Source organism: Marmota marmota, unplaced genomic scaffold (assembly GCF_001458135.2).
Source record: "Marmota marmota marmota unplaced genomic scaffold, marMar, whole genome shotgun sequence".
Lineage (NCBI taxonomy): Eukaryota > Metazoa > Chordata > Mammalia > Rodentia > Sciuridae > Marmota > Marmota marmota.
Genome location: NW_025999891.1, coordinates 4,656,601 through 4,667,629, shown reverse-complemented (window position 1 = coordinate 4,667,629; position 11,029 = coordinate 4,656,601). Strand labels below are relative to the sequence as shown.

The window sequence follows — 11,029 nt, the reverse complement described above, 5'->3', positions numbered from 1 at the left end:
CTCCATGCGCGTGCGCGTCGGGGGCTGGCTGGCGGCCGGCAGAGGGCTGGAGTGTGACTCCCGGGACCAGTGGCTGGAGGCCGGGGCCTGCGCTGTCTGCGCCTGCGCCCGCGTCCGGCGTTCTTTCTTAAAGTTAGGCGGGGCGGGGCGTAGTACTCAGACCCCAAACTCTTGCTGCGCGCGCTTTTGGCTGCGTGTGGCGGGCCACGAACTCAGCAGCCCTGGCCAGCAGGGTGACCTCACGCGTACTCTGGCAAGAATACCAGCCGGCAGCCCTCCCTCCTGGGCCCAGAAACACTTGTGACAATAACATCAATAATTAACATTTATTGAACACTTACTGTATGCAGGGCACAGTATTAAATCTTTTGCGTGTATTAATCTCCCAACGATGTAATAGGGTAGCCACACCTATTATCCACATCTACTGATGTGGAAGCAAGGTCACCTGGCACTCAGAGCTAGAGGAGCACGTAACTACTGATGCCAGTGCTGATGTTCTGCAGGACTGTACAGAGGCAACTCGGGATGGAGGCGTGGAGACTGAAACCAACTGTCCCGGCTGGAATACGTGGGCTCTGCCACTGTCTCTGGCATACATACCACTTACCTCCCTGTGCCTGTTTCTTCATCTGTAATAAAACCTTCCTCAAAGAGTTATTGGGAAAGAACCGTGTCTGATAAGTTGAGAGTGCTATTATTTTTAATAGTAGGCTGTCACTTGCCCCACTCTTGAGCTAGAATCCCTTCCTGCAAAACTAGACTTGTTTCTGGGGCTGGGGTCTGACTCTGCAATTCCCTTTAAGGAGCAGAGTGTGAGCAGAAGACAGTGGAGGGCTCCCTGGGTGTGGCCTTATTTTCTTGGGTGCTACCTCTGCAGGAACTGGGCCAGAAGGCAGTCACCTGGTCTGCTGTTGAGCAGCTCAGACCTCCTGTCTGGGCCTCTGTTTTATTGCCCGTAAAAGGAAATAACAGGGCTGGAAGTATGGCCCACTGGTAGAATGCTTGCCTGGCATGCAGAGGCCCTGCGCTCCATCTCCAGTACCATAAATAAATAAATAAATAAATAAATAAATAAATAAATAACCTGTTCCCTATCATTTATTTATTCACTCATTAAATGCATTTATCAAGCACCCTTATGAACCAGCCACCATACTGGGGGACTCTGGGAACATAATATTGAAGAAAATAGACAAAGTCCTCACTAGGCCTGGCAGTTTCTAGAATGGTAGGGGAGATATAATTGATGGAATTGATTTGTCTCACCAATTGACGTAAAACTGAAATCTAGGCAAATACTTAGTGGTGGGAGGCTCCAAGGGTGCTCATTCAGAGGCCTGGTCAGAATCAGGGAAGGCCTTCCCCTGACAACTAACAGGACAGCTGAATGCATGGTTGTCTGAAGGCAGGCCCTGCACCAGTTATGGCTCGAAGCACACCTGATTCTTGGGGTGGAAGGTGTGACTCCGTTTCTAACCACAGTGACCATGCGTGCCTGGGCTTTCGTGACTATCCTCATCTCTCCTGGGCCAGAGTCTGAGGCTCAGACTAAGTGGCTAGGTACTGATGCCCCACTACCTTCCATGGACTTCCAGACAATTCCACATGAAACATTCAAGTCTCTGGGTGCCTTTTGTCACCCCCACACACTTATTCAAATCTTGGTCTAGTGAGGTCAACTGAAGAGAGGAAGGGGCGCCTTAATTGCTGCATTAAGATGAACTGTTTCTCTGGCTTGGTGGGAAGGAGTCTTGTGGTCCACTAGCAATGTTTGCCATGGGTTCAGGGGTGGTAAGTCCTGGGCACTCAAAACTGTGTCGTGGGACTGGGGCTGTGGCTCAGCGGTAGAGTGCTTGCCTTGCACGTGTGAGGCCCTGGGTTCGATCCTCAGCACCACATAAAAATAAATAAACAAAATAAAGGTATTGTGTCCATGTACAACTAAAAAGATTAAAAACAAAACAAAACTCTGTTGTCTAAGCTGGGAGCAGTGGCGCAGGCCTGTAATCCCAGCGACTCAGCAGGCTGAGGCAGGAGGATTGAGAGTTCAAGGCCAGCCTCAGGAACAGTGAGGCACTAAGCAACTCTAAATAAAATACAAGATAGGGCTAGGGATGTTGAGTACTCCCTGAGTTCTACCCCTAGTATCCCAAAAAAACAAAATAAAAACCAACACCATGTTGTCTAATCCTGGATAGGTCAATAGGTGCTCAGTAAGCTTTGAGAGGCTTTGGGAAGTGCCTGGAAGCTTCTTCCTATAGGACACTGGAACAAGGAACATGGATTCCTCACTCTAATGGCAGCTTTGTCAGCCTGCACCCAGTCTGAGCTTTCTTTCCAGAAGTGGCCAATCAGAGCTTCCAGTTTCTGTTTTAGGATACAAAGAGGAAGAGAGGGGCATGCAGGAGGAAATGCCATTTCCTGCTTTGAGTTTTGCTTCTCATGTATCAGCCCTAAAAATCAAATCAGCATCCATTTCAGCATGGACTAAGGGTGTGTTCATAGCACTGAGTGGGAGTTACAACTATGTCCCTGTCACTGTGAGACTTTGGCCAAGTCCCTGTCTGACCTCAATTTGCTCATCTATGAAATAATTTCTGGTCTTGTATTTCCTTGTCTGTAAAAATAGAGCAATAATACCTACCTGTCGGGAGCTGCCACATAGAAGCCGAAAACCCTTAGCCCTGAGAGATGGAAATGTGGAGACTGGTTTCTGTTGTGTGGGGGAAACAGGTGGATCCCATCTGTGCTGCAGGGGAGTAAGGCTTTGGGAGTGGGTGTTACCCAGTGGGAGTGGGCTGCCTTCTTGTTCCTTTGTAATACTACCCCTGACCTTTTTTGGATGGAATGTTCTATCCAGCAGCTCCCCTCAATAAATAGGGCTTCAGGACACGCCCTCACTCTCTCTCCAGCCTCCAGTGTTTTTCCCTTCACTCCCTTGTGGGAGCTTAGAGCTGGAGGTGGAGAAGCTGCCCTGAATGGCCCCGAAAAAGGTATTTTCTGTGTGATTCATTTGTGCCAGCCCAATTCACCAGAGTGACCCTGGTTTCATAATCTGTTCTGGACAGGGGCTACACCTACCCACAGGGTGGCTGTTAACATCAAATGAAAAATATGTGTAGCTGGGAGCTGCATGTGGTGGTGTCCAGGTGCCAGAGATGGTGGTTGCTATTGAACTGTGCCTGTGGTGAGGAGAGATTTCACCACAAAGAAGCCAGGCTGTCCTGGGTGAGAGGAACAGCTGGGCCTCAGAGAAATGCTTTCCAGAATCCAGAAGCACACAGGGATAGAGGTACACTCCCATGCATGTACTCCTTAGGGGGGCTTCCCTGAGTTGCTTAGCATCTTGCTTTTGCTGAGGCTGGCTTTGAACTCACGATCCTCCTGCCTCAGACTTCCAAGTCACTGGGATTCAGGAGTGCACCACCATACCTGGCTTTACTGCACTTTGAACAATGTAGAATCTTAAAATCATTTAACTTCATTAAGCACCTGCTGCCTTTTGTGCTTTTGCTCTCTTACATTTTACTTCCATGTGTTTTTTTTTATACCTTTATTTTTTATTTATTTTTATGTGGTGCTGAGGCTCGAACACAGGGCCTCTCACGTGCTAGACGAGCGCTCTACCACTGAGCCACAATCCCAGTGTATTTTGAATCCCATGTTATAATTATTGCTGGTTTAAAGTGCTGATATTTATCTACCTATTTTCTTTATTCAGTGCTCTTTATTCTTCTCTTCTATGCTACCATCTTCCTTTGGCCTAAAGAGTGAATTCCTTTTTTTTTTTTCTTATGGTGTGGATCTTCTGGCAACACAGTCTCTTGGCTTCTGTTTGCAAATATTTCTATTTCACTTTCACTTTGAAGGATATTATTCCTGGGTGTGAAGCTCAGTTTTTATTTTTTTCATCCCTTTGACAAAGTCATTCCATTGTCTTCTGGCTTTCATTTTTCTCATGTCATCTCCTGTCAAGGATTGTAAGCCCTTAAGCCATGTCAATGCTTTTGATTTTTAATTGGGGTACTATCTTAATCATATTTATGTATTTATTTATTTATTTTAATGATCCTAGGGATTGAGTCCAGGGCCTCATGCATGCTAGGCAAATGCGTTCCTAGTTTTATGCTTTTTTTTTTTTGTACTAGGGATTGAATCCAAGGGGCGCTTTACTACAGAGCTACATCCCCAGAATTTTTTATTCATAGTTTTAAAATTTTGAGACAGCATCTCACTAAGTTGCTTAGGGCCTTGCTAAGTTGCTGATGCTGGCCTCAAAGTTGCAATCTTCCTGCCCCACCCTCCCAAGTCAGTGGGATTACAAGTGTGCCCCACTGTGCCTGACAAATATATATGTCTTTAAAAGCATAGGGCTAGCCAGGTGTGGTGGTGCACACTTGAAATTCCAGCAACTCACAATTTCAAGGCCAACCTGGGCAACTTATTGAGACCCTGTCTCAGAATTTTTAAAAATGGGAGGGGGTACTAGGGATGTAGCTCAGTGATAGAGCATTTGAACATATGCCCAAGGCCCTGGGTTCGATTCCTAATGCTGAAAAAATAAGTAAATGATGAAAACACCTGTTCTGCCTCAGGTAGCAAAAATCAGCTTCATATCCTTGGAGTTCTGAGTGTATCATTAGGAGCTGACTAAGGAGCCAGGCCTCACCGAGTGCATTACGTGTCTATTATCTAATTGGATCCTTACCACAATTTAGGAGGTAAGTCTGACTACCCACTTTTCTAGTTAATGCAGCTGTGACTAGAGGAATGAAGGGAAATGGTCCCTGTCACGCTGGGCACAGGTTTTATTCTCCCTACACTCTCCTTGTGCATTCTGTATTCCAAGCCTTAATATGTGTTAATCCTTGTACTAGCCTTAAGAAAAGGGGGACAGTAAAACACGAGTCCTTGAATACCCTCTTTCTGTTTCCAAAAACCTGGCCAAATTAAAGGAACAACGAGAGCAAGCCTGGGCTGAAATGCCCACATACATATTACCTTGAAGGACCCTAGCTTTCTCTTATATGCACTGGGAACTGGGGCAAGTTAGTGTTCTCTGTAGAAAGCTACTTTCTTGCAGGAACAGCAGTTGCTCCTTGGGATGCTGGTCACCCAAGCAAACTAAGCAAGCTCATGCTGATGATGTCACTGCTTCTGTAGCCTAACAGATCAAACCCCTCTGTCAGTGGTGACTGGAGCAGAACTGAAGGCACTGTGGAAAGAATACGTGTCACCTACGCAGCCAGCTTCCTCTGGACAAAATGCAGGGAGGGAGAGGAGTCTTTGCTTGATGAAGCATCTCAAGGGATGGAGGAGATATTAGTTCAGCCTATGGCCACTGAACTCTTCTTGGAACATCACTGATCTCTTGTATGCTTTCTCCAATAAATGAAATGTCTCCCATTATGATCAGATTATATCCCAATAAACCCATCAGAAATAGAAAATATCATAAGCCAAAAATGTGGTAATATGCCTAAACTAGAAAACATCACAGCTTCGTGTAGCTTACCTTAAACATGCTCATAATTCTTACATTATCATGCAGTTGGGTACAATCACCTTACCAAAAACCTGTGTTGTAGGGGCTAGGGATATAGTTCAGTTGGTAGAGTGCTTGCTTTGTATGCACGAGGCTGTGGGTTCAATCCCCCGCCCAAAAAAACACCACACCTGTTGTAATAGACACTTGCGTGTTTCCTTTTATTTCTTGAATACTGTGTGGATGCTGCAGAGTATCCATTGTTTATCCCCATGATCATGGGGCGGCTGGGAGCTGTGGCCAGCTGCTTCTGCCCTGCATCATGGGGGAATGTTGTGCTGCATTTCACTCTCTTGGGAAGAGATCAAAATTCAAAGTTTAATTTTTAATGAGTGCATACTGCCTTCACACCATTGTAAAGTTGATAAATGGTAAGTTGAACCCTCATGAATCAGGGACCATCTGTATATTGATTTTGAAATCATGTGTGAATAGCACAGTTAAGTAGTATTATATTGTGTGTCAAAATGTGTTAATTTATTAAATGTAAATATTTAAAATATATTATAGAGGGCTGGGGATGTGGCTCAAGCATTAGCACGCTTGCCTGGCATATGCAGGGCGCTAGGTTCGATCCTCAGCTCCACATAAAAATAAAATAAAGATGTTGTGTCTACCAAAAACTAAAAAATAAATATTAAAAAACTCTCCCTCTCTCAAAATAAATAAATAAATAATAAAATATATTATAGAAACCTGCCTTGGCAAGTCTTCATTTTTAATTTGTCTGGATTCTCAAATAAGAGAAGAAGCTGAGAGCCTCTTGACTTGGGAGACCCTCAGGAATGCCTCATGGCTGATCCAGGTGATGTCTCTAAGGAATCCCATTTGGATCTCACTGAATTTGAGATGCCTGTGTGCCATCCTGGTGGAGGGGCTCCAATGGGCAGCTGTGCCCAGAGCTCATGGGGAAGGGTGGGCAGGAGTCAACTGCATCTGTGTGGCACAGGTAAGGGATTGCACAGAGCATGCTATGAGGAGATGAAAAGTGATGAGGAGCCTGGGCAGGGGTCTGACTCAGGACAGACATGGGGAAGGGGCAGGCAGAGAGGGCAGGTAAGTAGGTGTGATCTCCATGGCCTGTGTAATCTCCTGGAGCATATCTGAGGCTGAAATCTGGTCAGGGGCAGAGAGAAGGCCAAGGACTCAACCTGGCCCCACCCTGGCTGGTCAGGTGGATGACTGCTGCAGATGCACGCTCCAGGCCTTAACCTGTCCAGGCGGCCAGGGCCTTTTATGGTCCGAGCACGGACCCTTTTGCATGTATAAACCTGTTGGAAGCTAAGCTGGGACATCTAACACCCCAGGCTGTCCCATGGTGCCTTCTCCATTTTTAGCTTTATTGTGACATTTGGGAGACAGTTGCTCTTATTTTGTCTCACTGAGTGGCAAATACACTTCAGTTAAAGACAGAAAATCATCAGGCACCTGAAAGCCATGGATGCAGGCCACAGGTGGGTTGGTCATGGCACTAAGGGTGGGGGATGGGGCGTCCAGTGGTGAAGAAAAGGAGATTTTAAGGAACATTTAGGAATGATGTAACTGTGCCTCGAAGAGGGGGTCTAAACTAGGAAGACATGGGAGGTCTCTAAAGTGACAAATGAAGGATCAGGAACATCTACCTGGAGCACAGGACTGCTGGGACGAACTGGGACAAAGATGACAGAACATGCATGGGGGTTTCTCATGAGATTCCTAATTCTTGACCTTGTTTGTGATTACATCAGCCACTGTGGGCATCTGGCCCTCCTTACCCCACCGCTCACTGTGTCCCTCTCCCTCCAGGGTCTCTTACAGGGTCTCTACAGCCTAGTGAAGTATGACCCTCAGTGTGTGGATGGTGCATCCTCAGAGAGAAGAAGACGAGTCTCTCACATTCAAAGCACATTATGTCACATGAACTGATACGGTCACCCCCACAACACACTTTTTCTTTTCTCATGGTACTCAGGATTGAACCCTACNATATATATATATATATATATATATATATATATATATATGTATCTGACCTGTCCTCTGTAATTCCCCATTTTAAAAATGCATATTTAATCACCTTTTGAATGCACATTTTCTTTACTTCCTTGTTTTCTCTAAGAATACACTTGAATCACATTCCAAATATATAGTCCGAGTGTGTTCATTGTGAGGTACAAGGACCTCTCTTTACTGTGGATCCTAAAACAGATCTGCAAGATGGTAGTGGTAAAGAGAGAGCCCGTGTGACCCCCATGAATCACAGAGAACCATAACGTGGTGTGAGCTGCATCCAGCCTCTCTAGAGTGGGATCTCCTCTGTTTCCTGAATGCCTATTTTTTGTAGGAAAACTATCAAAGTCATATTCCAAAACATAAATTAATAATAATGACAAAGAAATGTTGCTGATCCAAGTGCAATAGTAAGAACAAAACTAGCTAATGGTTAATGAACAGTTACCAAGTGCTAAGCACAGAAATAGCTCAACTCACCTTATAGAACCTTATGTACAAGCTGGTTATTGTTACTCCCATTGATAAAGGAAACAGAAGCTTAAGGAGGGTGAGTGGCTTATCAATGATGCTGTGGCCAATTTAGGGTCAAAGTCGAGACTGGAACTCCTACCTGTCTGCTTCTAAAGCCAGACTTCTCACTCCTGTCCTCTGATGCCCCCGGACATGCAGAGCTCTGGGTGGACTGCCAGGTCATTACAAAATCCTTCCTCCAGCAAGAAACTAGTGTTCACTTTTCTCTTGAAGATTTTAAAGAAAAGTTCTTACAACCCCATCGACATTTACACCATAACGTCTTGTTCTGTCTTCTACAAAATCCCTGTTGAAAATTCAGCAAGTCTTTATTCTCAACCTGGAAATAAATTTCTCCTGTCTCCTAAGACAAGAGAACAAGAAATGGGTAGTAAGAAATGACTCTAGAGGGCTGGAGATGTGGCTTAAGCAGTAGCACGCTTGCCTGGCATGCGTGCGGCCTGGGTTTGATCCCCAGCAACACATACAAACAAAGATGTGTGTCCACCGAATACTAAAAAATAAATATTAAAAAATTATTAAAAAAAAATAAAAAAGAAATGACCCTAGAGCCGGGCGCCATGGTGCACACCTGTAATCCCAGCAGCTCAGGAGGCTGAGGCAGGAGGATCACAAGTTCAAAGCCAGCCTCAGCAAAAGTGAGGCAATAAGCAACTCAGTGAGACCCTGTCTCTAAATAAAATACAAAATAGGGCTGCGGCTCAGTGGTCCAGTGCCACCCCCAACCACCGCGGGCAGCCAAACTAAGGGTCTCTCGAGTGAATTTTCTAGGGCACCAGATTAAACACAGACACTCAATCTACCTTTGATTCAAGCCCCAGGATAGCTCCTCTGTCCTCAGCCTCAAGCCCCCCAAATGGGAGAGCGAGGAATGTCATGAGAGGCTGGCAAGAGAGAGCTAGCACGTTCAGGAGTGGACTTTTATTGGGGGAACTCTCATTCTTTAGAAATTTCCATCCAAAAAAGGTCAAGAGGGGGACTGGGGATGTGGCTCAAGCGGTAGTGTGCTCGCCTGGCATGCGTGCTGCCCGGGTTCAATCCTCAGCACCACATACAAACAAAGATGTTGTGTCCAGCGAAAACTAAAAAATAAATATTAAAAAATGTGGTGAGCCGCTTCTGCCGTTTATGCAAATTATGGTCGCCATTACAAGATGGCGCTGGCTCCGCTGTGGTCTGTGACAAACAACTCCTTATTTGGGAGAGTTGGCGCATGACTTTTCATCACCCTATGAGAAAGCTCCACGTGGCTGCTTTGCATTGGGGCTTGAGATGCTTTATTAAGGCTGGGAGGGGCATCTGAGAGAGAGAGAAGAAGAACTATCAAGGGCCTGAAATAAACTACTGAAAGAAGATTCCTGAGTGTTGCGTCTTCCTTGCGGGCAAGAAGTCTCGACAAAAAAATATAAATATTAAAAAACAAAACAAAACAAAAAAAACAAAAAAGGTCAAGAGGGACAGGGTTACAAGGACATGTAAGGTAATTCAACCCCTGGGGATATAGGAAGGCACACCTACGCATGAAGACACATTTTGCGACATTCTGCGACTTCAGGGATCAGGGAAGCCATCTAGGGCCGCTTTGATGTGGCCAGATCCCTGGAAGTGACCAACAGAGCCTTAACCGATCAGGGAAGGAAAATGCTGGTCACTCAGAGCGACCACCTCCCACAGTCCAGTGCCCCTGAGTTCAATCTCTGGTACCCCAAAGGCGGGAAAAAACCTAGAAATTTAATTTTTATTGTTGCTATTGTTTAATCCATTTTTAACTTTTACGTGATTATGAAAAATTTCAAACATACACAAAACAGATGGACTGAGGGTGCAGCTCAGCGGTAGCGCACTTGCCTAGCACGTGAAGGTCCTGGGTTCAATATCCAACACCACAGAGGAAAGACTATTTTACTGGGTGTGGTGGCACATGCCTGTAGTCTCAGCTACTGGGGAAGCTGAGAAGCAGCATCCAGGAGTGTGAGTCCAGCAGCATCCAGGAGTGTGAGTCCAGCAACATAGCAACACAGTGAGACCCTGTCCAAAAAAAAAAAAAAAAAAGTTAAGCATGTGAAAAATAGAGCAATGCAATTCCATATACTCATCACTGAGATTCAACAAATCTGCCACAGATTTTTATCTATTTTCCCCTTTACTGAAGGTAGTTGTTCTTGTTTTTTGTTTTTTGTTTTCTACTGGGGATTGAACCGAGGGGCACTTAACCACTGAGCCACATCCTCATCCCTTTTTTGTATTTTATTTAGAAACAGGGTCTCCCTAAGTTGCTTAGGGCCTCAATAAGTTGTTAAGGCTGGCTTTGAACTTGCAGTCTTCCTGTCTCAGCCTCCCAAATCCCTGGGATCACAGGTGTGCACTACCTGGCTCACCCCTACATACATTCTCATGAATCTCTGAAGCATACAGATATTTTCTCCCAGAAGTACCTTCATGTAAGGGTAAGATATCATCATACCTTAGCATTCAAAAATTCTGAGACATGATAACGATACTAGACACTCAATAACTGTTTCAAAAAACATCTCTTTTTATGACTAATGTATTTAATTAGACTTCAGAAAAGCCTGAACATTGCATTTTAAGAGCATGTTAAAATGGATTACATGTCTGTAATCCCAGCAACTTGGGAGGCTGAGGCAGGAGGATTACAAGTTTGAGACTAACCTCAGCAATTTAGTAAGGCCCTAAGGACTTAGCAAGACCCTGTCTTAAAACAAAAAAATAAAAAGGGCTGGGAATGTTGCTCAGTGGTTAAGCGCCCCTGGGTTCAATCTCTGGTACCAAAAAGAAGAAGAAGGAGGGGAGGGGAAAGAGGAGGAGGAGGAGGAGGAGGAGGAAGAGGAGGAGGAGGAGGAGGAGGAAGAGGAGGAAGAGGAGGAAGAGGAGGAGGAGGAGGAGGAGGAAGAGGAGGAGGAGGAGGAGGAGGAAGAGGAGGAGGAGGAGGAGGAC

General features: G+C 45.4%; 1 long non-coding RNA gene across 2 annotated transcripts; it reads left to right on the top strand.

The window, feature by feature from the left end:
• The first annotated feature begins 2,267 nt into the window (after positions 1-2,267).
• On the top strand, positions 2,268-6,120 carry LOC125613582. 2 transcript variants are annotated; one of them, XR_007344145.1, is made up of 4 exons: positions 2,268-2,996; positions 3,072-3,295; positions 4,599-4,724; positions 5,167-6,120. It is a non-coding gene; the product is annotated as an uncharacterized LOC125613582 (long non-coding RNA). The 2 variants fall into 2 exon arrangements; XR_007344141.1 differs by having other exon boundaries at positions 2,270-3,295.
• Positions 6,121-11,029: the final 4,909 nt, after the last annotated feature.